The following is a 6,313-nucleotide window of genomic DNA, read 5'->3' on the forward strand; positions in this document are numbered from 1 at the left end:
GTATGTTAACTTTGTTCATTGTACGTACCAAACGCTTGCGAGCTGAATATTACTTATTAGCGTGTATCCACTGTGTAGTGAGGTTGGAGACAATATGGACCAGAATCAAAATTTTATTTCTACCATATTCAACTTTCTACACACACAATCTCAAAATCCCTTCCATATTCTCACAATTTTACCTTCAATTCAATCTTAAACGGATTCTATCAATAATTGTATGGTATTATAATTTATCTTATTAAAATTAAGACCCCATATTTTAAGTTTTGAGGATCAAAAGATAAATCTGATGTCTACTTATATCCAAACTGTCACCAATCCTCATGCCAATGAATTTTACACTAAAATTAATGCTACAAACAAATCTTATTACCTTACATCTAAATATAGATATTACAATAACACCACTAAACTTTTATAGTCTGTCAAATCTTTATAACACTGTCAAATACGACGCTCATTATATAGATAATCGACAATATTAGTCAATACACTAAGAAAGATTCATGCAAGTATTATCAACACAAGTACATTCTTCACACGTATTGCTGAAATACCCATCAGAATTAGAAACTAATAAGAAGGGCCAATGAAGGTCTGTACATATTGTTCTATTTTATATCCCGACTAACACACCAGTTTTGTTTGTGTCAGTCAGGATAGAGAGAGTAGTGTAATATGTACAGACCCTTGAATCCTGAATAGTTGCCAATTCTGCTGGGTGTTACAGCATTATATGTAAAGGATGTACATGTGATAGATAATAATTGCAAGGACCTTCATTAGTGTATTGACTACTTTTGGTGATTTAACTTATGAGTGTCGTATTTGCCAGTGTGATAGATTTTTCATTGGATGAAGTAAGTGGTGTTATGGCAATATTTATATTTCGATGTAAGGTATCAAGATTTGTTTGAATTAGTTTAAAGATTGCATCGAGGGTTGGTGACATTAATTAGCTTTGATTTATGTAAATTATTAGATTTCTATTTTTTTTTTACTTTAAGATATAGTGATCTTCATTATAATATGCTGAACTTTTATTGCCATAAAATTTTACTGATAAAACCTATTTTAAGATTAAATTGTAGGTAAGAAATCGGGTGTGTATTGAAGGTGATTTGAGACGTGTAGAAAGTTAAAGAAAATAAGTAGAAATGAGTTTGATTCTGGTTCATATTGCCTCAGAATACTATAGTGTGAACACACAAGTAATGCTGAGCTGGCAAACATTTGGGGACATAATGAACAAAGTTAACATATGAATACCTGCCTATTGTCATATGGCCACGATTGACCCCCCCCAAAATATGAGAGAAATTGATTGAGCGCTTGTTGTATGGTAGCTGTTTCTATAGAGTTAATCCGAAAAATTTTGTTTATAACTCATATATAGTTGAATTGGCAGCTAATAATATAAAAATGCATATAAAATATGAAAATCTTTAGATTTCATTACAATGTGAACTTGTCTCAATAGTATGTATGTATAATATATATGTCAAAAACACTTAAGGAGAAAATAAAATAGAAAAATTCTAAGCAGTTTTTATTATTTACCAACGAGTATATGAAAATAGAGATAAAAAATTGATTAAAAAAATCCAATATTTCATGTCCCAGAGTGTTCTCCCTAACCGCCCCCTCCCCCCTTCTAGCACCAGAAAATGCCTGTTCTCTCCACTAAAGGGCCAAAAAGCCCATGAAATAAACCTGGTTTTGAACTCTCTAGAACCTTGTGTTCATTTTAGGCTTATTTCCCATTCTCTTATACAAAGTTTGATCCTTCTACCATTGATGTTAAAAGAGCAGTATGCCTACCATACGCCATTGGGTATATTGGTACTTTGTCAAAATTTGCTCTAAAATGTTGGATAACTCAGCCACTTGCTATGCCACTTTTTTGCTATGCCACTTTTTTGCTAGGCCCACTAGCTTTTGTCATAACCATTGATTTAACTTCGCTAAATTTTCAAGTTGCTTATAAGAGACACAATCTAAACTCTAGAAAGCATTTGTTTATCATTACTAAACTTTGGACTTATTCTCTTGAATAGTTCCTTTTCAATCAAAATAGCTTTCTAATAATTAAACTTTATAAAATCTGGATGAGGTAAAAACAATGGAAATTTATCATCTTTTATTATTGAAAATTGAACGTCATACATGAAGCAGGTTTCAGTACAATGGATTTTAGTTAAAACATGAATGCTCAGTAAAGCCAATGACAAAAAATGGACAACAAATCCGATAAAGCCCATTCTCTGAAAACTTAACGCACCCCGCCAGACAAGTCATAGAAAATGGGGATTTTTTCTCCTCCGAGTAGCCCAATGTAGGAACACTAAAGGATATTCGCCTCGTTTTCTATGAACATGCGCTGGTGTACGTTAAAGTTCAGCAGAGGAATCCACATGTCATGACAGTGTAAGTAATATGTACATCAAAATATAAATAAAGTTTTAAAAAAAGAGAAGGAAAAGGAAAGCCCACCAAGGCCATCCCCTTTCCCACCTGGTAACAAGTGACTATCAAAATCTTTTTCTGATTAAGCAAAGTTACCAGGCCCTTGAATGCTTTCCTTTTCCTTCTTTTTTTATAATCTTTATTATAAATTTTACAAACAACATTATAATGATTATGAAATAAAGACATCAAGGATGATATGAAAATAATTTAAAGTTAACATTGCAATATTTAAATTACTTTATATTTATGGTAGATTAATGAGACTAGTTTAATCGGATCTTTGATTAGAAATGAATGTCAAGCAAGACAAATTTTAACAAAATGTACATTTACAAGGGAGGAAGATATTTAACCCTAAATTTTGAAAAGATTAATAAATAACAAAAGAAAAAAGGGGCGTTGTCCCATCAGCAATTTCAACTCTCAAAACCAGCTAAGATCCCAGTCTGCCAAACTGCGCCTCTATCCCTTGCCACTTGATGCCCATGACCGAGTTGGGTAAAAAAGAAGAGACGCGCAAGCCTACTGCCCTGACCACCTTTGCTACTTCCCCTAGCAGATAGTCAGATCGGACCGAAGTACACATTCACCTTACACGTGGACAGCCTGTCAACTTTACACGTGCAATAAAGTTCTCAAATAAAAGAGAGAGAGAGAGAGAGAGAGAGAGAGAGAGAGAGAGAGAGAGAGAGAGAGAGAGAGAGAGAGAGAGAGAGAGAGAGAGAGAGATTTCCTATGCTGCAGTTGACTGAACTATTGTATCTAAATAACCAGCTTATTCGACTACCTGATTTTCTTAAGTTTTATGCTAACTACCACCACCTGCGAAATTCATGGCTCTTACTAATAAGGAAACTGATCTGCTTTTTGAAGAAATTTTGTTCTAATGTTACAAATTTTATATTTATTTTTGATAAATGAAACCAAACCATTAGGTATATACGAAAAATGTATGCTCTTTTGGGACTTTCATTAATTCATCTAGAACACAACTTGTAAAACTAATTGAAGGGAGTTTGCGCACGCGCATGTATGTGTATGTGGAGAGAGAGAGAGAGAGAGAGAGAGAGAGAGAGAGAGAGAGAGAGAGAGAGAGAGAGAGAGAGAGAAAAGAGTATGATAGTAAATAATATCCTGTTACCTTAGTGTAGGGACTATCAATTGGGGAGCTAAAAATGTATGATAACGGATACAAATTATTTTTCACTAGCATGAAATTGAGATTAATTAAGAATTACTTAAAAAAATCTGGGCAAAATGATGATTGATATAGGAAATCATCGCAATTCCATTCATTATTATACATAATTCTTGTTAAAAAACTTAGGCGAGTTAACGGAAACGTAAGACAAAGCTCTTATTTTCTTGAGGGTTAATATTTTATCAATCGTAATTGAAACTTTAAAAGAAACAATGATCTTATATAGGGAATTACTAGATTATCTCTGACAAGAAAATGTATATAATTCATATACTTGAAATTTAACTTCCGGATTATAAATGAAATAAAAAAACATCATATATCAAGTATTAAAACTGATCTAAAATATATGCAATGAAGTTGTTTAATAAGGGGAAACAGAAAAAAAGATGAAGCTACTATTGTTCATCAATGACATATATAGCCTATATATATATATATATATATATATATATATATATATATATATATATATATATATATATATATATATATATTTTTTTTTAACTTAAAGCACATAAATTCGGAGATGAAATATTACTGGGTCTAATGATTATCATTACTCAATATATTGTTTATCTATTTATATATTAACCTTTCTTGAAAACTTAATGAAGATAGTGAACGAAAATGAGCTTCCCGAGATGGGAATAGCATCTCGTTTCAAATACTAAACGTTGGTACAAATGTCAATGTTGCAATTGTATCGAGTGAATTCGAGATGTTGCTAAATTTTGAAAGTGGAAAGAGTATCTGGAAATGATTACGAATAAAAATGTTAAGGAGACCGATTTTTGAATTATAATCTTCAAAATCATTAAAACGTAAATCAGCGTTAATGAATAAAATAATACGCCTTGATATGGTTATGGTAGCATAGAATTAATTAAATAGTTCTAAATGTCGTTTGTTTGCAAAGATTTAATTAGATGCGAAACACTCACTGTTAGGTATGGGGATTTTTTTCTTGGGGAAACTCGAAATTAATAGCATTATTTGCTGATCTTCATCTATGAATATGTTTGTGAATGTAAGTGAGAAAGGATAAGCAGATCACAAACTAACTAAACTTCAATGTCTATAATAAAGAAGCAGCCATGAATTCTCTAAAAAAAAAAAAAAAATTCTAATACCATATAAAACCTAAATATAATCTATTGTTTCTGAAAGAGACTACAGAATAATGGACCAAAAAATCTTAATATTCAGTTTGGTAAATCTGGATCAATTCACAAGACGTTTACATTTAGATGATAACCAACTCTACCTCTCAATATAACTTTGCTGATGTACATGGAATAACCGTTTTTTATATAGATTTTGTATAAGATTATGGGTTCAGTAATTCAAGACTAGTTTTGAGAAAACATTGGTAGCCTACCTGTCAGGAATAACTACCTGAAGGACCCTTAACTACCTACTTCCAAGCTTTATATATTGTTAGAAAATATACTTTAAAGAAAAACAATGCTGATTTAAGCTTAAAGACGAAAAAAAATGCATCAAATATCTTTTACATGTAGGTAGGTAGGGGAGAGAGAGAGAGAGAGAGAGAGAGAGAGAGAGAGAGAGAGAGAGAGAGAGAGAGAGAGAGAGAGAGAGAGAGAGAGAGAGAGAGAGAGAGAGAGAGAACACTAAGTGACCTTTACAAAGTAAATTTTTGAAATTGTATTTAAACTTTATGTTTATTCGCAAAATCAGTTAACTCTAGATCATTCCGATTATTACTCCATTTAATAATCATCTAAAGAAAAATTTATTATAATTCTGTACGCATACTAATGATAAGCATGGGCTCTCCTTTACCAGATTAAATCTTCAACGAGCTTCTAAAGGCAAAAAGTTTCTTAACTGCTATTGAGCTAAACATTTATGGCTAATCATATGGAATGCAAAATCTATCGATACGTTCTAATATAAATTTGTAAAATTGTTTCAATGAAAACAAAGTTAAGCATCATAACGGCAGTATTGTGTTCGTGAAAACGTTTATGTAATTTACTTGTTTATAGGAAAATTGTAGATGAAATCACTTCTTTGCCGTGATCAAGCCAGTCTTTAATTTTCAAAAGACATTTAATAAGCAAAAAAAATTATATAAAATTCTAGTTAAATAATTTTTATATGCATCGACTGAGAAAGATGAATATTCCTTTATGTGTAGTACACTTCTTTTGCCCTGGTAAAAATAAAATGAAAAATATAAACTGTAGTAAAAGTTGAGAGGTTGGACATCAAGATAGAAGAAACGAAGTAGGAACATTGATAATGTAGAGGAGTAAGGAGTCAGTTCAATTAGTAACAGAAGGGACGCTGTGAAAACCTTTCTGTAATATTAGTTCACTTATGGTAACTTATTACGACGGTGTACTAAAAATCCACTTGAGATTTTGACTGGCAATATCCATTGTGCAAGGTTTAATGTTTATCAAGAATTTGTTACCTAACATTACTATAATTAATAAAGGTATTCTGTATCTAGACTAGTATTTAGGGAAGATGAAATATTCACTAGGGCAGTTAATGTTCATTTGTAGAAACACTGGGTATATTCCTGTACATCAGCAAACCTCACTAGCACATTTACTACCCAACACATTAAGTTCAATGAATTGAACTTCTGAATCATGATAGCTTCCA

The sequence above is a fragment of the Palaemon carinicauda genome, chromosome 24 (genome assembly GCF_036898095.1).
Source record: "Palaemon carinicauda isolate YSFRI2023 chromosome 24, ASM3689809v2, whole genome shotgun sequence".
Classification (NCBI taxonomy): domain Eukaryota; kingdom Metazoa; phylum Arthropoda; class Malacostraca; order Decapoda; family Palaemonidae; genus Palaemon; species Palaemon carinicauda.